The sequence below is a fragment of the Anser anser genome (genome assembly GCF_964211835.1).
Source record: "Anser anser genome assembly, chromosome: 6".
In the NCBI taxonomy this organism is placed as follows: domain Eukaryota; kingdom Metazoa; phylum Chordata; class Aves; order Anseriformes; family Anatidae; genus Anser; species Anser anser.
In genome coordinates this window covers 1,235,564-1,259,176 of record NC_139726.1, presented here as the reverse complement: position 1 = coordinate 1,259,176, position 23,613 = coordinate 1,235,564, and the positions used below count along the sequence as shown (strand labels likewise).

Here is a 23,613-nt window from a genome sequence, read left to right as displayed (position 1 = left end):
AGGAGGTAGAGGAGGAGGAGGAAGACAAGGAGGAGGAGGAGGAGGAGGGCCATGGGCGGGTGCCCCCTCCGAGCCACCGGCTGGCTCCTGCCACTATCAAGTGGCCTGAGCAAGCAGTGAAGAGGATGAGATGCCCCAGCCAGGCTCCCGTGGCAGGGCTCTGCGCCCACCGCTGGGGGTGGTGGGGCCCGGAGGGAGCCCTGTGTCCCTTCCCGTCCCATGGCCCCGTGCCCCTTCCCATCCCACGGGCCCCGTGCCCCTTCCCATCCCACAGGACCCGTGTCCCTTCCCAACCCACAGGACCTGTGTCCCTTCCCATCCCACAGGCCCCGTGTCCCTTCCCATCCCACGGGCCCCGTGTCCCTTCCCAACCCACAGGACCCGTGTCCCTTCCCATCCCACGGGCCCCGTGTCCCTTCCCATCCCACGGGCCCCGTGTCCCTTCCCATCCCACCGCCAATTACAGGCGCGTCAGGCGGCTTTTGTCACCGCAATCAAAGGCGCAGAACAAACTGCGCTGCTCTCTGATAACTTAATCAAGAACTCTCTGCTTCAATCTACCTGTGGATAAAATTCAGTGTGTATTTTGACACGGAGAAACAAATCCACTTACCGCAGGTGAATTAGCTAATCATATATCAGTAAAAATACATCTCGTGCACAGCGTAAAGATGATGATGATGAATATAAATTCTCCACACGCTGAATTTTAAAATTTTCCTAGCCTAGGCTCTCTCATGTAAGCCATGTTAACCCGCAATCTGTAAATACTTATATGTTGACAATGTATAAGCAGTATAAGCAATTTTGCTGGCAATCTATTTTACTTTATGAACAGCTGAGCTCTAAAGCAGAGCGCTCCCGCGTTAGTGCAGAATTCATGGCAGAAAAGCATGAGGGATGGCTTCTCCCTGCTGCTCCCAAATGTGTTTGCATACTTGATCATTGTGGGTATTGCAGCATTATTTTTGATATTACAGCCTGAGTTATGAGCGATGCAAGGAATGTCACCCCACCAGAGCTCCTCCGTGGGTACATGCAGGGAGGAATGACATACGACTGCTCACATTTCTCATCCGTGAGTCAGATTACATCACCTTCACCATAACATATTTTTACCCGATGCAAGAGGACTTAATTGACCACAATGCCACTTTACAGATATTCATGAAGTACAGCCAGCCGGTATAACCACTGATTTTCAAAAGTCCGAATCTGATAAAAGTGCAAATAGAAAAAAAAAACACTTTTACTTTTTGCTACACCAATGCATTTCAGATCCTAGTTTTTAAGTACTGATGCTCATCATTTAAAGTTTGGGTTCGATTTAGAATATAAAGGATTTTAAAATGCCAATGTGCAAAACCATGCATTTACTTCATGTTAATGAATAAAACTATGTCTGGTGGAAGCAGGAGGTGTTAAGACTAGTTATATATTAATATTAACTGTGTTATACTACAGGTATATACCACTGCTGCATTTCGGAGGAATCGCAATAAAAATGTCTAACTGCTGGACAGCTGGCAGCATTTAAATAGCTGGAGCTGCCTGGGAGAGGCGCGGTGCCTGTGGTCCCGGCACGGCGTGGTGCTCGGGGGCAGCACCTCGGGGTGCAGCAAGGCACCCATCCTGCCGCACAGAAGGGTGCTGGAGAGCCTCCACCCAGGCCAAAACAAGGGAGCTGAGCTGCTCCCCTCAGCTATTTCTCCCAAACCCGGCGCTCGCCTCCTCGTCGGTGCAAAATACAGAATCCTTAATTGGTGTGCGCTTCTCCAACATGTTTTTAATGAAAACACAGCACATAACTCTTGGTTTGTTGGCTGGCAGAGCCCAATTTACAAAAGTGGGAGTGCAAGATAAGAAAAGAGTACATCTGCAAAGCAGGCTGTGCAATGAATCACACAGTGCCAGAGTTGAGCAGAATATAATTGAGTCCAACATCTCTGAGCACTTTCACCATAATTAATGATAATCTGTAACAGAGGAATCTGAGATTCCAGTTCAGAGAACTGTTTAATTAGGCCAAGTAATGAAAGCAGAAGCAGTACAAGAATATGGCCTGCCTCATGATTAATGATTCATGCTACTGAACACAAAAGTGCCGCACCGTTAACTCTAACGGATGCTGCATCTCTCTGGCATTTACAAAATAGTGAAATGCATGCATTTTTGTATTTTAAAGATGTAACTGGCAGTATCCTTTTCTGAGCTATTTACATGATAAATATGGTTGCAAAGGTAACCGTCTTCCTCTCGGGTTCTTTGCTCTGGGGTACTTCAAGATAAATATGGTATCTGCCTGAGCACTGGCATTAAGGTAAGGTCTCCTCTACTGCTCAATAATTAATATCTTCACTTTTAAAGTTAGTCAAACACTGATGTTTTTCTTTTGTACTTTGATAACACAGATGAGCCCCAGTGAAATGATGTGCTCGCAGTGCAGCTACAGAGAGACATTGAGTTCTCTGGAATGGAAAAAATAGTTCAGTTCATAAGGTACAAAATGTAAAAGAAGAAGGAAAAGATGACGAGATGGTAAGTTTTTTTGCGGGTTTCCACTTTTGCTGGGTCAGGGTGCAAAATGTAGAGCAATTTGACACGGAATTGCCCTAGAAGTGTAAGGGACATGACAAAAGAAGTGATAAGACTGCCTGGGGCTTTAACTTACAAGCCAGCAAATTATATGGGTTTTATGTGACTATTTACTCCGCCATTCAATGAAACAAGGAGTACTACTTATCATGGGCATTGCAGAAGCCCACGGTACATATGCAAGGTCTGAGATAAGAACACTTTTACAAAGAAGCATGTTCACTAATGTCTCCATTCACCACCAGATTAGGTCTCCTTGGGTGCCTGCTTCAGAAGCTGCCACGCTTCAGCACCCACCGCGACTAATGCTGGTGCCGGGGACATTATCTGCTCTCTGGCATAATGGACCAACATTTCTGTCCTGCCGCTGTCCTCGCCTTGGCGGGGGGACCTGCACCCTGCCCTGGCTCTGTCCCCTTGCCTGCTCCCCGTGCATGCAGCCCCGGCCCTGCCCAATGTGGGGGCAGCCCTCGGCATCGCAGCACAGGGTCGGTGGGAGTGTGGACGGGGTGAGGGGCAACTGGGGCTCACTGGAGGTGGTCCTGTGCTCCCCCCAGCCCCCTGCACTGCTCAGAGTGGCCTAGGGCATTGCACAGCCCCGTGTCCCCCCCCCCCCAGCTGCCTGCCTCGGTGCCCCAGCAGCGAGAAGCCAGTCGGCGCGCTGCCCCAAAGAAGGGGAGCTTAAAAACCTCGCACCTGGAATGAGAGAAGAATGGATGTGCTTCCATTGTAGTATCAAACTGTGAGCAGGGTAATTTGTGAATCTTTAACGGGCAGTTTTAAAGAGCCCGTAAACTTCTGTGTGAGATCACAGAGGCTCTGAGTCTGACGGGTGTGCTCTGAAGACGAGCTGCCAGCCGCGGGGCAGGCGGGCTCGCGCCTGGGGGAGCGAGGGTGGCACGGAGGAGATTGGTGGTGAGGGGCAGCGGTGGGCCAGGTCGTGCTTAACGAAGATATGACAGCCACAGAAAGTAAGGGAAATCCAGCAGGTGGGGCATACTCACATTTTCAAAGGGGCGTTCAACAAGGCTTCACCGTGCAGGTTAATGCCAAGCTACAGGAGCAGAACTGGCTCAGGAGCAGGCCTCAGCTCGCAGCGGGCCTGCCTCGATGGGATGGGATGGGATGGGATGGGATGGGATGGGATGGGATGGGATGGGATGGGATGGGATGGGATGGGATGGGATGGCGGTTTCCAGCCCCACTGGCTCTAAGAGCCTTGCACTGACGTGCTCGTCATGCTGCTGGCTGCCCCGCGCCCCCTCCTTGGGGAACATGTCCCATCCCTAGTGAAACACTTTGGGTGGCGGATAGCTCAGCCCATCTGTCTGTGAGAGGTACCGATGGCTTATGCTTACCAATAGCTAATTAAAACTGTGATCACTGCATCATGTCAGAATCTTGGAAATTAAGCTGTTTCATCCTGAAATCATCTTCAAAGCTGCCATGATCTGTCCCATCCTGTAATTTATTCTGCATTTCATCTGCAGGTGATTTTAATATTTAAATTACAGAGGGCTTTTTCCCCACCAAAAGATATAGGTAACTCTGTGCTCATCATTATCTGTCACTGGTGATCTCTGCGTTATCTGCAAATTCGCAATGAATGTTTTTGCAAATGAAACTCAACTGCTCGGGAGCTTAGAAAGGAAATGTAGAAATGATACAGCCAGAGAAGTATTTTTAAAACTCAAGTTAGCATCCTTATTTTTTTCCCATCATTAACCCAAGAAAAATTAGCACGATGACGTCTGGCCTCACTGAGAAAATAAACAGAAAAGGAAGTGTTGAAATCAGCCAGAGTTTTTCACTTTCTGATGCCAAATACTGACTTATTTTAGGTTTCTTAAAAAGTATTAAACAGAGTTCAAAGCTTATGCCACTGGGAGATGAATGCAGTGAGCCTGACTTAGCCGCCTGTGAGAATTACAGTGCAAATATGGCCAGGGTTTCCTGGAGTTTGTTCCTGTGAAAGTTACTCAGACAGGAGAAGCTGTAATTCACAAAAACCCATCCCTGGAGTTGTTTTTGCAGAGCCCCGTAGCACGGGAGGGAGGGGACAGTTCTCTCTAAATACCTGCAAGGGCTGCCCCCAGAATGAGAACTCCCGCACCGAGGCCTGAAAGGCTCAGGAATATCTCCACGCATATCACTGAAAACACAGAGCCCAAGAAAAAACAGTGATTGTAGAATCTGGTTCGTTGTATGTCTACTTGTTTGCACTTGGCCTCCAATGGCTTGTTCGGGGAGACAAAACATTGCTGTGCTGCTCCCGTGTCGGCGGGACATCCATTCAGCCCAACCCGAACCTTCACCAGCAGGTCGGTGGTGGCACCCCCATGTTCTCTGTGCACAAAATGGGTTGCTCGGTGTTTGCCCTGTGGCTCAAAGGCTCCTGTGGACAGGGAGAGATGAGGCAGCTCCTCGTACCCACGGGCCAGGAGAGCTGCACAGTCTGTGGGTGGATCTGCAGAGTGCCAAAGAAGCTCAACCAGTCCCTTCCACTGGCTAACGCTATCATTTGAACAGCTGGATTTATTGACTTTGCAAAATCAATAGCTATTTTTATTAATCATCTTTAGATAGCATGATGCTCCTACTATATCTCTTTCAGTGACTAATACAATAAATTTCCCCTTTTGATGTTCCCTGACATTTGAGCAAATTAAATGGAGCATTAAATATGATCCTCTTTGGGACAAAAGTGGGCAGAATCATTTGTGACTACTTTATTAACTGCTAGGAGAATACTGGCAGCACCTTCAAAAATGTTGTTCAGCAAGCAATATTTATTATTATTTAAATTTTTCAGAGCAGTGCTATATTACTATGGATCAAACGGTTTTAGTTTTGCCCAAATGGAAATATTTCCATATTTACTTTTAGTTTGAACATGACAGCAGCCAAGGAATCATGGTCCATCTTTTCCATGTGTATTACAGGAAATATTTATAAAGTATGCTTTGTTGTTAAAAAGGATGATATCATTTAAAAATTTCACATCTAAGTAATCTCACTATATATATATATATATATATATAAAGTTTAATTGATCTTTCTGAAATGCAATTGTCCTATAATTTTTTTTATTTTATTTTTTATTCTGGAAAAGTGACGCCAGCCTGCACACTTTGTACAAAGAAGAAATGGTCCATTAAATTCTGTGGCTTTGGAAAACTGCTGGGGACAATTCGCTGAGCAGGGCTCCCTGACCCCCAGCCGCAGCCCACGCAGGTCCGCAGGGATCCTGGCGCTGTGTCAGTATTCCGCCAAGCTTGCCCTCTGTGTATTTTCCACCAGCTATTCCTGGTATTTGAATTTGAATTTCCAAATCACATTAAAAAAATAAATAAAAAGAACAAATTACACCACTTAAACATTCACTTTATCACCACCTTACAGGGGAGGTATTTTGGGAAGAAAGATGGCAAGAAGTAAATTACACAGCACTCACTGCGGGTCAGAGCAGCAGAAGCAAGATTCAGCTATTTCTGTCCATCTACTGTTTATCAATTTTTGCACAAAACATCCATTCAGCACCTAGATGTGCCTAGATTATGTCTTGATATGAGATTATTGTTACACAGCTTTCTTCTACTTCCACTAAAATTGAAAGTAAAATTCCCATCATCTCCCGCAGAAGCACAAGTCCTTTCATAATCGCTAGCTGCTTCTGCCGGGCAAACATTGAAGTTTCAGATTAGGGAGATAAGAACCAATTGACATAAAATAAGAACTGTCCTGAATTTTATTCCTGGGCCCAGAGTGAACCCAGACATGAACTTCGATTGAATCTGGAGTATGAAAAGAAATTACCGCTGACCTCCGTCCAGACAAACTGCCTCCGCGTGTAGAAGTGATACAGGTGTGTTAGCACAGCACTCAGCTTGAGCTAATTAGCCCCGCATAGAAACTAATTAACCTGGGATGAGCATTGTCTGGGTAGGACCATGCCCCTTGCAGTGCCCAGGAGGCAGAGAAGGGCAGTGGGTGCGTTCCTGCCCCTCGAGCTCCCTCCCCGGTGCAGCGGCTGCTCAGCCTCTGTGCCTGGGCCTCTCCCCCGTGCCTCAGGCCTCCCGCACCCCGCAGCCTCTTCCCAGAGCCTCGTGTCCTGCTCGGCTGTGGATTTGGGCAGAGATGCCTTGTGGCCCTGTATTTCCTCCTGCGCATCCTCCCTGCAGCCCTGACTCCTCTTCCAGCGCCCAGGCTCCTTTGCTCAAAACTGCAGCTTTCCCTCTGCCTCATACCTTTAAGCGTAAAATAAAGGCTTTGCCCGCTTAATTGCTATTTATTGTTGAACAGTTGGCTTTCTATGCTTTTGCTAAGGCTTCTAGCCCTTCCCCTTTGTCACCTGCACTGGGTGAAATACAAAAATGACAGCAATAGCCTTAACACGCTAATAGCCAGCCTCAGGCAGCTGTAATGTGTGTGATTTAAAAGTGTGAAAAAGAATTTTAAAAAGTGGACGAAGTATTGAGGCTGCTGCACCCCATGAGGAGAGGAGAGGACAGAGCCCAGGACAGGACAGCGCAGGACAGGACAGGATAGGACAAGACAGGATAGGACAGGACAGCCCCTTCCTGGGCTCCCCTCCCTCGCCACAGGTTAATTTGCAGCCTGCTCTGGAACTGGAACCTCCTGTGCCCAAATTTTTCCCACTCTCCCTAACAGCGCTATTCTTTGCTGTCTCTGCTGCAATTAAAGTTACCTGGACAGAAGTAAAACGATGTGTCTGTGGCACGTGTTAGTGACAGGTTCTTAAAGCTTGTCTCAAATTAATTTAACATGGGGCAATACCAGGAGGTTTGAGCAGAAAGCTGTGGTGCTGCAGCCTCTGCTTCCCAGCTGCAGGACCCCACGCAGTCAGCACCAAGGCCGTGCCACCAGCCGGTGCCTCTCCTCCGCCTGCAGCGCGAGCAGCAGCTGCCCCAGGGCTCTGCCTCTCACGACTGCGGTGATGGCCACCACCGAGCAGCATGGTACCTCTGGGTTTTATGATTTCCGTTTTATTTTCTAGCTTTTAGTTTCCAAGCCTACATGCGTAAAAATCAATAGTAGAATCTTATACATATAGGAACTTTAATCTTTTTCTCCTAGCCTTGTATCAGCAGTGGTGTGAATCGGGAAGCTACTGAAAGTTCTGATTTATTCTATAAAGAGCTGAGCTCCTGGAAGCTCAGGTTAACAGCACACTCTTTGCCATCTCAGTTACATCTGGAAACACCTGTGTGCAGGTGCCACTGCCACCTCTGCACCCCAAGTGCACCTTGATGCCAGTCACTGTATTTGGGCTTCAAGTGAAGTTCACAGCAGAAATTCATCGGTTTTCCCTTTCTTTTCTCTTGACTGGTTTAATTCCCAACTGCAAGCTAGCCGTTACTAAAGCCTTGTTAATCATGTGATACAAAATGAACACCGTAATTCTGAATTCAGCACTTGCAGAGATTCACGAGGCGGTGTAAAACATCCGGGTGTGAAGTGCGGCCAGTACAGCGCATCTCTGTGCCGTCCCCTCAGCCCCAAGGAAACCACAGCGCCAGAGCAAGCCCGCAGCGCTGGCCTCGGGCGCTCAGGCTGATGGGCTGTGCAGGCTATATAAATGCTGACAGGTTTTACGTTGTTTTATACCGCAGTAGGTATTTTAGGTTCAGCTACTAAAATGTTTAAACCTCCTGAAGCTTTACGCCTTCATTTTCTTTACCTGTCAGAGACAGAGCCTCGTGTTGTGCTGTGAAGCAGGGGGGTCTGTAGGACGCGAGGTGCCAGCAGCGCTGCCTCTCCCTCCCCAGGCACGGCTCTCAGCAGCAGCCCCCGAGCCAGCCCGGGGCTCCCTGCTTGAGCAGGCCTGAAGTGGTGGTGGGATGGGATCAGAGCGCATTGCCCTGGCCAGGAAAAAAGGTCTATTTTACCCCAAGTCAGTAGCCTGCACACAGCCCCCCCTGTTCCTCATTCCCCATGGAGATGCCAAGGGGTCAGTGCATCCACCAGAGCAGGGCGGGCTGAGCAGGGCGATGTGCACACCTCTCACGCAAACCCACCAGGACTCACACTGCGCCGTTAAACTGTCAATCCCCCCGGCCCACTGATGAAACATAATTTCAGGAAACAGTAACAAGAAGTGATTTGTCAACTTTTGTCATGAATTCAGAAATATGCTGAGAAAAGGTGCCGCAAGGCGATGTGAGGTGAGTATGCAGGCACCATCAGCTTTCACCAAGAGCAAAGTTACTTCCAAAGTCTTTCCTTTGCTGATTACTTTCTCTTCAAAGCGTCCCTGAAACACCGATATTAATACACTAATACATTACAACCTCTGCTCTCTCCTGCTGCAGTTTCTTCCCGTGGACAATGCCTTCCTGCAAGGCAGGCCGCCCGCAGCTGCAGGGAGCCGTGCTCCTGTCCTCGCCCAGCTCCAAGGGGTGTTACAGCAGCAGAAGTGGCCTCATTTTCCAGCAGGCAACAAGATGGCACTGCCTAAGTGCCCCGAGTACTAGCTGAACTGTCCCTCACCCCAGAAAAAGGCAAAACAGCTGTGTACAACACTTCAAAAGGGTAAAAAAGTGCTTAGCCATGTCTGCTAGGGGGGGTTATTTAGGTAATTTTAAATGTTTTAACATTGTGAAAAGAAGAAAGAAAAAAAAAAAGATCGTGAGCGAGAGCCCATTTCTGCTTCCTAGAGCAGGACGGTGCGAAGGACTTGAGGATCTTCACAATATCACAAGAGTCACTGAAATTAGCTTTCTGCAATAAGCCCAGTCATGTCACCAGGCTCCTTTTAGACGATCTAAAGATTAAAGGCTCTATTCCTGGAGGGTTCCTGTGGCATTTACTCAGGGATTTTTATCAAGCTTTATGTGATGGGCTACCTAACACACCTCTTCCAACCTTAACAGCTAACAGGAATTTGGTATCTCTCAACATGGATTTCTTGCTGTACTGCAGAATATTTGGCAAACATCTTGAGACTGTAACTAGTCAACGGAAGGGAGATAAAATGAAAGAAGGGGAGAAAAGTGGCAAAAGATTCAGAGCAAACATTTAGATTCGGAAGCAAAGTATGTATGTATACAAAGCCAGTACGTACACTAAATCCACAGCTTTAGCTACGGCGGCGTAATTCCCCATGCCAGGCTCACGCCCAGACTGGGTTTCTCAGCCACGGCTGGGGCTGTGCGACGCAGCCCGCGGCCCCACACTCTGCGAGCCCAGGGCTGGGGGCTGCCCGAGCGGGGCCGCCGGGCCCAGAAGCTCCCGGCAGGCTCAAAGGAAGCAAAAGCACAGCAGAAACGCGAGTTTACTGGGACGTGTGGCTGGCTGCATGTAGGGTGCCTGTGGTGCCCCACGTCCTCTCAAGGAGGTTTACAAACAGCCCCATAGGCTTCTGCAGAGGACACTGCTGGTGATTCTCTGTTGATCATACCCAAACTCTATTATTCTCTAGCCAAAGGCTATTCATCCTAGCCAACAACTAGGAACTGTTCCATGAGCATATAGAAAACGCAGTGATTTTCCAGGACTTATCCATCACCCTGCTGCAAGGGCTTCTCACAGGCTCCTCTCCGTGGCCAGCAGCACCGGCCCCATCCCAGGGAGGACACTTTCGCTCCGTTATGGCAGTGAGAAGTCCCGCTGCGTGCAACTGTGCTGCTCAGCACTGGTGTACAAGCAAGGAAAGGCCAATCCATCTTGAATAAAGAATAAATTGACTGAAGAATCAGCATTTCCAGCAGGAGAACATTTTATGGGCAGTATTGCTTCTGTGCAACAAACTGCCTAGCTCCTGTGCATTGATGGAGACTCTCTTTGCAGGTAAATGCTGTGTTTTTCTCAGGCTTCTCACCACGGCAATGAAAAACCAGTAAGACTGTAAGCTGCTTCGATTTTCAATCCCCTTCCAAACAGGACCACAAAGTACCAGAAGTACAGGCACACACAGTCCTCCTGAAGGCTCTGGAAACAGCTATTTCTTCAAAGTCACCAGTGCAGGTTTGAGGTGCTTTCAGATTGGAGCAGAAGAGGCCATGAAAGTACTTAAACACTGGTGAGCAAAGTACATATACATATGTATATGTATATATATGGTAAAGCTACTTGCTTAGTAAGCTTTGAGAGCTGGAAAAAAAATGATGAGAGGTATGAAAAGTATTAAAAAACAGTCTTGATTCAGGCCCAACCTGGGTTCCTTGGGAGAATTTCTTGTAAGACCTCACTGCGGTGCTGAGAAGACAGACAGCCTGCAGAATGAGTGCGGAGCCTCCGCCGCAGCCTCTCCCCTTGTGCCTGCTGGCAGCTCGGCCCCACGGCAGCCCAGAGCTCTGTGATGGTGCTGGGGAAGGAGTCCCCATGGAGGAGGGCAAGCTGCCCCGTGTTTCTGCAACGGCCGCCACCAACCCATGAGGAAAGCACCCGAAACGTTCGCCCATGAAGTGCCAGCTGGCAGTGTGACAGGCGAGTGGCAATCTGCACAGCCCAGGGCGTGACAACATCCAGTGCCAGGGGACAAAATGAGCGGTGATGCTCGCCACCAGGTATGCAGGGCTTTGGGGGAAAGGAAAGCACGTGGGGCTGCAAATCCCAGCCACGGGGAGAGGCGCGGGGCCCCTCGGCGCTGCCCACCCCGTGCCGCTGGTGCCAGCCGGGGCTGAGCCCCTTCCTCGACCCCAGCCGAAGGCACGGGGCCGGCGGCCGCTTAATTCCTCACTGCGGATTTGCTCGGCTCCCATTATGAAATGGTGCAATTACTGCAGGTCATGAACATCAAATGCCACTAACGCTTCCAGCTGTGCCTCCGCAATAGCCTCCCGACAGAAGTACTGCAACATGGTAATAATAATATCCCAGCTGCAGCCACAATCACTGAAATCACTGACGGTGTCAATAATGTATAAAACCCCATGGAAACTCAACTGTACTTGCCAAAAGGCATTCATCAATTTCACCGCATTTTATCTACCATTCAGAATGGACTGGTTTTATTGTCGGACTTTTAAATAAATGGGGAGGGTAAATAGGCCCTGGCTGAATTGCTCTATCTCCAGTAAAAGGTATTATATAAAGTTTTACCTTAATACTTGAGCGCTCAGGAGCCCCAGCAGAGGGGCAGAGCGCGTGCTGGCGAGAAGGGGAGGCCGAAGGGGATGGAGTGGCCTCTGCGGGTGGCCCCCAGCAGCTCCAGGCAGGTTTTTGGGGCAGAGGGCTGCCAAGAGCCTCTGCAGGGACAGCGTGGCCCAGAGAGGGAGAGCAGCTGGAAATGGCTGGGAGAGAGCGGGGAAGAGCTCACCCAGATCAAAGGGAAGCATCAGCCCTGGGGACTCGCACGAGCTTTTATTTAAGTCTTTTCTAAAAAGAAAAAAAAAATCAATTTAATTAACAAAATGGTTTACATTAGAATTCATCAAAAATGCCCTTCAAAGGAAAAAAAAAAAAAAAGGCTTTAAATTGTGTGGTATTTTTATAAATACCTCCACCATACCTGACACGTTCTCACGACTCCAGCGAAGGCAGTGAGAAACCATTTCCTTTTTTCTGGCCAGCACTTAGCCAGAGCTTGCACCAAGCCCACAGGAAACACTGCCTCTAATCCTCTGGGAGACCCTCAGAGAGCGAGCAGGAACGTTGGGCAGGATTTCATCCCGACAAGCCTTCTCCCCGACCCAACTTTGCAGGTTCGGGCAGCTTTCGGGGCTCCGTCGCAGGCTGGGCGCAGCTCCCTCCCGGCTCCTGCCCTCGCGCACAGGCAGACTGAAGGAAGCAGCTCCAGGTTGTTTCCTCTTTTTTGTTTGTTTTTGGGGGGGTTGTTTGTTTGTTTAATACGTCTGTTAAATACCTCTAATACCTCTAATAAGCCCTATCTAGTATTCTCTATAACTCTAATTTATTGTTGCGGTACAGGTTTTCACTACAAAGCATCTTAATGATTTTTCTCTCAGAGTTAAATTGAGGACCAGTTTCCCAAAATATGTGTGCGTGCAACGCTCTGGGTTATGATTAGAGAGATGGAGGGAGAGAGAGGGAAAAAAACCTGTAATTATCAGTGATAGCTATTTCACTGCTTTTATTAATGCAAGTGCTAAATGAGACTATACATTAGTGCCGATTTACATTAGCCTTCTTAAACTGTGTGGACAGGTGTACAGGGGAGCAGTGAATTAAAAACAGAGGAGAATGTAATTTAACATGCAATACCATTTATATCCACACATACCTAAAAGAAAGGAGTTAAATCTAAAAATATCTATGAAACACTTTCCTCACATTTCAGCTTGGTGTTTCACAGCAGAAATGTGAAAAAAAAAAAACACATAGATTTTTTTGTATTGACTTGAAAGAAATTTGCCCATTTAAAAAGCTATCTGAATAGGGGATGACACACTCTACCCGAAACGTGATTAGATGTATCACTTATAATCATCCTTCCTTCTCTGTGTAAGCACCGTGTGCCCCAACAGTGCCAACGGGCCGCCCTGCAGTCAACAGCAGCTTTGGCTGGGCAAGGAAAACATTTGCCAGCCTCCTTTTATTTTGGCTTTTCTAACCCAAAACCCAGCGTGGTGAATAGGAACATCTTCAAATGAAAAGGCTGAGGAACAGTTGCAATTTTTTTTCCGTGTCCACATGCCATCATATCCACGGGCTGATTCAGCCCTCAGGGATGGAAGCGTTCTTTGGGCATTAAAGCAGATGCTTGGAAGTGGCAACCTCCTTCAAACACCTTAAATAAATCTTCTTCTTTCTTTTTTTTTCTCTCTTTCTTTCTTTTCTGACCTGGATCTGGCTGCCAGTGCACATGAAAGAAATTACGAGAGCTTCTCAGTCACTGCTACTCTGGTTCCTTTTGCACTACAGCATTTGTCATTGCCAAAACAGCAGAGTTTAATTAAGTGTTGTGAGCAGCCTAGTGAGAAACACACTTTAAATTAAACCTCTGTACATGCAGCTATTGGTTCTTTACCTCCTGAACAATCAGCGGGGTGTTCGGCATAAATTCCTCCTCTCAAGGGAAAGGCAGCTGTACGCACCTCTAGCAATTCATAAACGATCCTGCTTTCCCAGAACCATATCTTATTAAAGCGCATTTAATTATTTCTTAGTTTTAAACACCAGTAGATGAAGGCGATAATTAATGTGCCTACCACTAAACATTTTATTTACTCTTGATATATTAATGGTATTATCAAGAAAATACGCTACAGTTTCAGGTTTAACAAAATTACATGGCAAATTATCTTTTGATGCATCAAACAATCGTTAATATAATGGAATAAATTATTTTAACACCTCAGTAGTAACGAATGGGTACAAGAGCGTAAGGACTTTAATTTTTCAAAACGTTTTTACACTTACCGATTCCAGAGGATACTTAAATCAACAATATAGGAGTTAAGAATAAGATGGGGAAAAAATATCAACAACAAAACAAACCTCAGAAGGTATTGACTTTTTTTTTTTTTTCCTACAGGAGATAAATATTTCAGTTTCACTGGTCTTTCCAGGAGAAAACACCCTACTGTATAATGATCATACTAAAAATAATAATTGTTAGTAGCAGGTAAGGAATATTTCAGTGACATTTAGGCATTTTTCTTGCCATCTGCAAACATGCATTTATCTCAGGAAACCCGAGCCTGTGCTTGACACAGACACGTACAAACGCGCTCGCTGCGTGCAGCTCCCAGGTGCGTGTGCGTGCGCCGCCCGGCCCCACGCATGCCCGGAGTCCCGCGTGGAAGGGGCAGGGGGGGCCACGCGCCCGGCCCTCCTCCTGCACTCCTGCTTGGCTCAAAGGGGAGGGAAACGGGTGGCATCGCTTTATTCTCCGCCGTAATTTCAAATCTATTTTTAGCAACCCCCTTGATGATTTCTTCCGGAATAAACGTGTGCCTCAACACCAAAATGAATTTTCCTTAAAAAAAAAAAATTCAGGAAATTATTCCAGTTGATAAGGCAGTGGCATTTTTGCTAAAACATTTCATAGAGATCTTGAAATTGAAATACGGATATGAATCTTTCAGGCTGCCTGAGCCCAAGGTCTGCAGGACCAGGGGAGCTCAGCTCTTCCCCTGGCCTGAGCAGCTCTGCTGGGGCACTGGGTGTTCTTCAGCTGCAAGCAAAAATGCATGCATTTGTGCTCATGTGTGTTTTCTGACTATTCCAAGTAAAACATGTTTTCTAGAGACAGCTGCCCATGTACTTTGAAAGTGGAGGCTGCTCACGTTTCCTGCTCTTCTTTGTTTTGCAGACGGGAGCTGCCAGGCACCTTCTGCACATCACGTCATCGGGTGTGAAATTAGGAAGACCAGTTTGTTTTAAGCACCGCGTTGAACAGCAAAGCAGCGCTATTTCCACAAATACTTCTGCCCAGTGAAACAGCGAGGACGGGCAGAGACGGGGGTCTTTTGTCCTGGGGCCTGAGGCCATGCTGATGGGCAGTGCTGGCTGCCTTGCACCGCGACAAGCCCCTGGATGTCGCACGATGTCACGGTGACAACTCTTGCCTCCTTCAGAGCCTGTTTTCTCTGGTGCTCTAGGAAAATAGGAGATAGAATAATTAAAAGCCAATATAATTAGCCCTTAAGGGAAGATGGCCTTCTTTGGGGTTTAGTTTGTCTAAAAGATAATGGCCATTAAAAGGAAAACAGACTGGCTAAAATTGCATTTAACAAGAAGCAATGGGGAGTGCATGAGGATGTCGAGGAATCTGGAGGAAAACTAGCTAGGGCGTACGGCTCCACCCGCTGCCTCCTCCACAAGTAAGCAAATACAGCCGGCGGTACCAGCCGAGCTCCACTCCAGCAAAATGCTGTTTTTAAAAGCCCCGAAGCATTTTTCTAACTCATCCCCAGGGACTTACACTTAAAAACTGGTGTATGTGCAGAGGTTTCCTTCGCACACCTAAAGCACAGCGGGGCCGGCAGCCCGGGGCCTGCGCCGGCACCTCCGCCTGCTGCCGCAGCAGGGCAGTGCCCCGCGTGGGGCTTCAGCACTCCCGGCGTGGATTTAAGGGGGGTGCGGTTAAAGTGACTGGAGAAAATAAAAGTGATGAAGAGGCAGTGATTTATACGGCTGTGCAGCTGTTGACCACTTTGTTTAGGCACTTATATCTATATTTCCTCTTATTGTGTCTCTCTCAAGTGTTTGCTAGACTAAGATGGAGGCATTAATTGAATTCAAGTGTAGAGACCTGAAGTATTTTTATTATTATTTTTAGTTCTCTCACCTTTTATTTCCATTAGCAAAGAAACATAATCACTGTGGGGATTTATGGCTAAAGGATGCAAACAGAGCTGGTAACAGTTATTAAAATAAAGCTACTTACCAGGAAAAATCAAGCCCCCAAAACATTTAAACTGAAAAAATATAGCAGCACAAAACCTCGATAGTCTCCCAGCTCTCAGAGCCACAACGGTGTTTGAAGTCCTTTCTCTGTGCGCATCCTGTACCACCGTACCAGTCTGTTTTCCTCGGAGCTGCTCCTGCTCAGCCCGCAGCAGATCAGCTGCCTTCACCCTGCTCATGGGGCAAACGCTCTGGGGATGCTTTAACAACAGCGTCCGGGGCAGGCACTGCCGGGCACCCCATGGCTGGAGGCTTCACATGGGGGTCCAGGGTGCGTATGCCCGAGACAGAGCCGCCCCTCGCTGCGCCCCTGCCTGCTGGAGGAGCAGGAGGGGTGGGAACACCATGGTCCCACCTGCCTGGGGCTCCGTTTGGCCACGTAATGCACGTATTTGGTGTGCTCGTAACACTGAGGTTAAAATAGCAAAGGGGAGTGTAGAGCACTGCCATTGCATACGGAGCAAAATGGGGCTTCCCGGTCCCAACAGCCGTTCCTGGTCCAAGTGATGCCCTGGGTGCCCCATGGGGGTCCTGGGCACACAGATGGGGGCTCAAGTGGTTTCAGCTCACACATAACTGGTTTACCTCCTCAGAGAGGGATGGGCAAGAAGTGGGGACCTGCATCTGCTGGGGGGCTGCATCTGCTGGGGAGCCAGGCAGCTCCAGGACCTGCTGCTGCCAGCGCCCTACCCGTGTGGGGCAGCTGGAGAGCTCTGTCTGGCCATGCGTACCGACGGGGTTCCACTGTTCTGAGCAGACAGATGGGAAAAGGAGCTGCTGATGGGAGAGGGGAAGCGGGAAGGAGGTGACAGCACGCGTGTCACCATGCAGGGCCCCACCACACGCTGCTGCTCTGCCCTGCCGAGCCAGCTGCCCCCTCCGAGGTGCGCACACACTCCGGCGGTCCCTCCCTCAGAGAAAACAGAGCAGGCAGCTCTCTTAAATATATATGTGTGTAGACACTTATATACACGTATTCTACAAATTTCTGTGAAAATAGTCCTCTTTTAGTTTTTCCCCAGCCTCACCTTACTGAACCACCCGGCCCATGAGGACGGCTGTACAGGAGGATGGCGGAGGAGCCCCGAACATCAAACAAGGCTGTGTACTCTGCAAAGCAAACCTCGTGCCTGCTCCCACCCACTCCTGGGGAGCATAACCTTTACTGCACCAGCACCTCGGCCGCCGCTGGCTCGTGGTTGTATCCAGGCTCTCCCGGTGCAGGCACAGCAGCAAAGCCATCTGTGTTGGAGAAAATCAGCAAACAGTTTAAGGACTTCATCTAAAATAGTGTTTTCTAGTCTGTGTTAATGGCTTTGTGGCAGGTTTCTGAGCAGAAGACAAAATTTTAGTAGCATAAGTAAAATGCAGCTATAGAAACTGGAAAAATTGCTGCATTTCATGCTGCACACATTGCATCGTTAGAGTCTGAAATTTGTATGTGATTCATCAAAGGGGATTTCATATTGAAATGCACAAACATATGTTGCATGTCCATAAACATGGAATCCTCTAACATAACTTTAAAAAATAGGATATCATTAGATTACTAAGAAATAATAGGAAGGGAACACGTTTTTCGGTCTTACGCTGAACTGCCTCCTACTGCTATTGATTTCAGTTAAACTATTCAGAGGAACAGACAGGTGCCTCCAGAGGGCAACTCCGAGAATCTCAACTAGAAAGCCCCCAGCTTGGCTGTTTAAAGAATGGGTATCCGCTGCATGAAAGCAAAAAGCTCCTACACCTTTGTGAATATATATTCCTTAGCTCTAAAATGACATATTCTGTTGTTATCTTTCTATTATTTAACACTACTAATTTCTTTTTCTGTTAGTCTAGAATGTAATGTAGAGGCTGTTGAGATTTTTTTTTTCCTTGAGAATGTTTTTGACCTCCTGGGATGAGTTGTGAGCCCTTCCCTGTGCCAAATAAGTGGACACTGTCAGACTACTTCAAGCATAATGTTTTTACAAAAAAAAAAAAAAAAAAAAAGTGGATTGGCAGGTCTATTATTAGGTATTTTCTGATGTAATTCCCAAAAGATGATTTCTTTAAAGAGACTTCCTTGGAAAGAGAAAATAAAAAGTGTCAGGGGGTGGAGGAAAGAAAAGAGCAGTGGAAGTGGCAGAATTATGACTGGCCCCGTCCCAGCAACAAAGACGCGGGATGGAAGGACACAGGAAGAACTGGCACCCACACTTTTGCATCCTCTTGGTTTGTAGAGTTCTGGTGGCATCCAGGTTGGAATTAGCACAGGACAGGCATCTGGAAAGCAACGCCGCGTGTGCCCAGCAGACGGAGGCTATCGCCATGCAGGAGGCATCGCACTCAGATTTTGATGAGCTGAAAACGAAAACCTCCCAGAGCATGTGGCAGCTCTGGGGACAGGAGCACTGATCATACCAGACACAACTGGAGAGCTTTGAGGACTAAATTCTGTGGAGGAACTTGAGGTGAAAGAAATAAACCCACGGTGTCTAAGACCTGTCCTTTTGTCTGCTCTCTGCTGATGCCACTGACCTCAGACCAAGGTCCAGGCCCCTCTGAGCCACACAACGAAAATGCTGAGTTTTCCCAAGGGATGTCTACACCCTTTCTCTCTCTTTCCCAGCACACGCCGGCTGTTTGCAGCACGAAAAGATTTCCAATTACTTTGCAGCCCAGCTAAGGCTGGTGCCAGCAGGACACAGCGCTCGGCCACAGAGCGGGCAGGTACTGACCCCGCTCCGTTAGCTGCGCTGAGCGACAGCAGTGCTGCCCTGGGTGCTGGTGGCAACGGATGGTGTTTAAAGAATGCAAGCAAAAGGCTGCCAAGTAAACTGGTCAAAATGCATGGCTTGCATAGCCACCGTGGATGTAAAGATCAGGGGCTGTGCCAGACAGGCTTCTCCTCTTCTACTCAGTTCTGTAGGGGCATGCAATACATAGTTTTCTCAAACCTTATATATTCTCTTTGGTATATATATATTTTTTTTTTTTTCAGATTGATGCTTGGCTCCGATTTTTAAATAAAAATGCAAATACTCAAAACCAGCGATAAGTGTCCTGCTGTGTCATGGAAGTGTTACTGGTATCATAAATACAGCATGTCTATCTGACTGTTATCCAAAAGAAAAAAAAAAAAAAAAGGGGGAGAAGAAAAAAAAAGGAAAGCAAAGAGGTGTGCAGGGTTTAGGTGTGGCAGAAGCTCCTCTTTGTAAAATGGCCCCAGAGCAGCCCCATGTTCTGCCACGACACAAGCACTGCCGCTGCTCTACGTTTGTCCTTCCAGTGTTAGACCTCCTTCTGAACAGCAAGCAGCGGTGTAATCTTTACACAGCAAATCTGTCCCTTTATTTATTTATTTATTTAATTTGCTCGCAGTGTTAATTACTGATTCTCCAGTCCATATTGCCAGCTTGATTATTCTGGCTTGCTTCAATTCAGTGAAATGAGTTATGCCATGGCACTTAAAAAGTCGCGAACACTCACCCTTTTTAGTGGTGTTAGGCTCACACGTCGTAAATGTAAGCTGACACGAGGACTTTGCTCGCCGTGAAATAAGAAGACAGGGCCACCACGATGGGGAGAGATGGCCAAAGCCTTTATCGCAGCTGACAAATCCTGGGGTAACCTAAAATGGAGTTTCATCCGCAGCTTGCACATGGAGACGCATTTAGCTTGACAGCCAAGTCTTCGGTAGACTCGGGGTTAAATAAAAAAGCACAGCCGTTTACATGAACCTTAAACAAACTTACAGCAGCATTTTTCTTTTAGTCGACTGACATTTTTCTTTATGTTTCGTCAGTCATATCTGAGCGATCAGACAGCCACTACACGTGGTACACCCACCAGGATTATTATCTAGACCAAAGGCCCAGAGCTCATTGTAGCAGGCATGTAATTCTTTACAATGTATGCCACGTTAACTGTGTTGGGTTATCTATTCAACAGCTGACTGAGCCGGGCTCTCAAGCTCTTCTCAACAACCATGTAAGAAGCGATGACAATTGTACTACTTCATAACCGCTGCATGCAACTCTGACACACACTTCACAGCAACCAGTCATCTATATAAACCAATTTCAAGAGCAAAATTGCATGGTGCCTCCACTCTGTTATAAACACAATGATATCCACTCACAGCTGATAAATGCACTGCATTTCTCCGGAGCTTTAAAGAGCGAGTTCCCTGCGCCCGCCAGCTCTGCGCAGTGCCTGGGTGCTGCCTGGGGCAGCTCGGCAGGGCTGGCGGCCTGCGTGCTCAGCAGCAGTGTTCTGAGCGCTCAGTGGCAACGCGCGGTGTGCTGGGCGGCGATGTGATCCGTGCTGGGTGGCGATGTGATCCGTGCTGGGCGGCGATGTGATCCGTGCTGGGTGGCGATGTGGTCCGTGCTGGGTGGCGATGTGATCCGTGCTGGGTGGCGAGGCGATCCGTGCTGGGTGGCGATGTGATCCGTGCTGGGTGGCGATGTGATCCGTGCTGGGTGGCAAGGCGATGCGTGCCCAGCGGAGCTGCGAGGCGCGCTCGGTGGCGATGCACCCAGCCCCTCAAAGGCACGGCCTGATGGCTGGATGAGAAAACAAGGTTACACATAATTAAGGCTTTAAATACTTATCGACTCCTCAGCAATTTTCAAATTAATTACTGTATCTTTTCATAGGATTACATGCCATATAATCCTTATTATGGAATAAAATATCTATAGCAACCACAAAGTCCTTGAAAAAATACTTCAATACCAAAGACTGTAACAAAGGGGTAGATTAATGACTGTCAAACAAATTAAAAACATTTTACCAGCTATTATAGCTGTGTAACATGGTTCTGTGGAACCTCAATCCATTTTCCAGCACACCTCATTGAGGTGACGTTGCCGTGGCTTTACCAGGGATGTGGAAGCTCTCAGTTTGGGAGCAGTTTTTATGGCAGCATCCCACCCGTTCCAGGCAGCAAACGGTATTCCTCTGCTGCAGGCAACGAGACAGCCTCTTAGCTTTTGCATCATGTGCCGTGAACAAAACACATACCACAATATCATATTCCAAAGAAAAGATGAAATATAGCTATAGGAATCTTTATTTAATGAACCCTGTAATTGAATACCAAAACAAATAGGTGTCCTGATAAAACACAGAAATGGTTATTTTTAATTCAGAAAAAGGATACAATCAATCCCTGTTTGTTTACAGCTAAAAACAGCAATATGGAAAAACACAGAGGTAATACTGTCTTGCCATATATTGCATAATAATGTTAATATGTCAACATTGATCCTTGTTATCAGTCTGCCACATTTTCCAGCCTTCCCCATGGAAAACAGACCTGAACTGGGACTTTCCAAGCCTCTGGGTGCTGGCACGCAGGGCGTTTGGGTGGCAGCTGCATGTGGGTGCTCACGGCCGGGGCTGGCAGAGCCGGGGGTGCTGGGCTGCCCCAGCCCCAGGCCTTGGCAGCAGGAGAGGTGAATCTGGACCCGTGGATCAGGAGATGCGGCTTGGGCTGATTTGGCGTCCTGCAAGAAGGAGGAGGAGGATGCACGGGTGTGAGGGTGGGCCTTACAACCGGGCATTAGCTTTGCTGTACTTCCTTTACAAAGCGCTGGGCAGCTTTAAAAACACAGTTTTAGACAGGAGGTACACTGCCCTTCGGGGTGAGCTCAGAGCCTTAACTCAGCCTCCTGTACCAGAATTTGTTTTTAAGGAAACAATTATCGACGACCCCCGTGTAACCGACTCCTCATCCCGAGCCGCTGCATGGCGGGATGCAGCGCAGCAGACAGGATTAACTTTGCTTCATAGATTTGTCTGCAATCCTCATTTTACTCTAATTTAACCTTTCCTGGTTAATTTACATCGGTTCAGCTTGCCAGCCTGTACCTGCCAAAGTGATCATCCTCCATCAAGTGTCTGGGCGTGGAAAGGGCTGCTCTCTGTCGTCTCCCTAACCGGTATACCTAATTAAAGTCCTTAAAAACCTTTAATATGACAAGACGAGACAGGGATCGGAAAGGAAAATAAGAGAGGCTCTTTCAATGACTAATCACGCCAGCTTTCAAACCCGTACCACAACACAGCATGGGCTCCAACTTCCCGCACCCGTCCCTCGCCGTGCCCTTCTCTGCCCTTCCCGGCCGCGGGGCCGGGCTCCGCGCGTCCCGCCGCTAATGAGCACAGCGCTTCCGAGGGAGGGGAAGCAACGTAAACATATAAAGTGCTCGCAATAAATGATTAAATTGTCCTCCGGGCACATTTTGCATATGAATATAAAAGTTGTGATTAATAGGTTCTAGCACATTAACAAAGGCTTTAGCAAACACCGTCCGGCGTTCCCGTATTTGCCAGCCCTTTCTGTTTTAAATAGAGCTGTAGCAGGCTGTTTGCTGGAGGCCCAGACTCCGGCCAACAAGGCCATCAAAGCTGGGGAGATTGCCGCTTTCTCACCCAGTAGGATTTTTCTTCTTTGTGAACCTAAATGCCCCCACTAGGCTCGCGATTAAGAGCGATTTTAAAAAATATGCAGAAAACAGCGTCCCGTGCCAATGAGAAATTGGAATTGCTCTGTGCGGGGAAACAATGCGGCCGGAACAAAGGTGACATCTGGAGCGTGGCGCTGCGAGCCCCCTGCCCCGTGCCACCCGCGCGGGGACACCGCGAGCCCCCCGCTCCTGCACGGGGGGACCGTGCTCGGGCAGCAGTGCTCTGCTCCCCCCTCCCCAAAACTCCTGGGCGAGCCCCCCCCGGGGCTGGGACAAGTCCTGCTGCCAGCACCCACGGCCCCTGCCCGGCTGGAGCGATGGACAACGGAGAGGAAAGGTTGGCAGAGCACCCACCCGGCCATCCGCTGGAGCGCTACGGGGAAATGAAGAGAAAACGTGCTTTCGGACAGAGAAAATCCTGCTGCAGCAACAACTACTGCGTATACTTCCCGTTTTTTCTTGATCGGAGGTTTTTAATCCTCTCCTAAGCACTTTTAAAGTGCCCAATTTTTGTCTCATTTGAATTTAAATCAGCCTGTATGGAGAACTCGGAGAACTTTTATTTTTTAAGCACGCTTGTTTGGCAGGCACATTTTCCCAAGATCACCCAGCTTTAATTTTAAATTTCAAAAGCCTTGTGTTTAATCCCTTGAGCTGGCCTGGTACCTTGCACCATCTGTTCTGGGGTTTTGTTATAACAGAGAGCACCTGCAGAGTTTTGCAACATTTCAAGCTGTCTGTGGACAAAAATCAAAATAATTATAATTTTCATAAACTAAAGACTACGATTCAGATGCCGCAGCCCCACCTAACAGATACTTTCCCAACGCGGCCCTGCAGTGGGAGCATTTCTCGTGGACGGGGTGCGCTGTCCCTCCTGCCCTGGTGGCGTGGCACCAGGAGGAGCCGGGCAGCCCTGGATGGCGCCGAGCATCCCCGCGGCACAGCCGGAGCTGCCCGCCCCACACGGGCAGCGGCGCCCGACGGCCGCGGTCTGGAGGTGCCACCACCGCGCGCTGGGGGGAAAGAAGATTTGCCGCTGCCTTGGACAAACAAAAACTCTATTACTAAGACGGTGTTTGTTTAGACTTCATTATCCAGAGCTCTTTCTTATGGATAAATCCCTCCTCAGGGCACGCTGGCCAAGTTTTTCTGGAGTGCGCATACCTCACTGTGGGCAAAGCGAACTTCCACTCCCAGCTCTGCACAAACGGACCGCCAC

The 23,613-nt window shown here is 48.2% G+C and overlaps 1 protein-coding gene and 1 long non-coding RNA gene across 2 annotated transcripts in view; one reads left to right on the top strand and one right to left on the bottom strand.

Moving 5' to 3' along the window:
• The first annotated feature begins 945 nt into the window (after nucleotides 1-945).
• LOC310901689 lies at nucleotides 946-13,341 on the top strand. The gene is made up of 3 exons (XR_014586036.1): nucleotides 946-2,320; nucleotides 2,412-2,538; nucleotides 8,928-13,341. It is a non-coding gene; the product is annotated as an uncharacterized lncRNA (long non-coding RNA).
• A 391-nt stretch (nucleotides 13,342-13,732) lies between these two features.
• The window catches only part of LOC310901687 (uncharacterized protein), a 134,414-nt gene continuing 124,533 nt past the window's right edge, over nucleotides 13,733-23,613 (bottom strand). Inside the window, exons 8-9 of the mRNA XM_083841776.1 lie at nucleotides 19,405-21,428; nucleotides 13,733-17,172 (exon numbers count right to left, since the gene is read on the bottom strand). The gene's annotated coding sequence lies outside the window, so the exon portion shown is untranslated. The remainder of the gene's footprint in view (nucleotides 17,173-19,404; nucleotides 21,429-23,613) is intronic.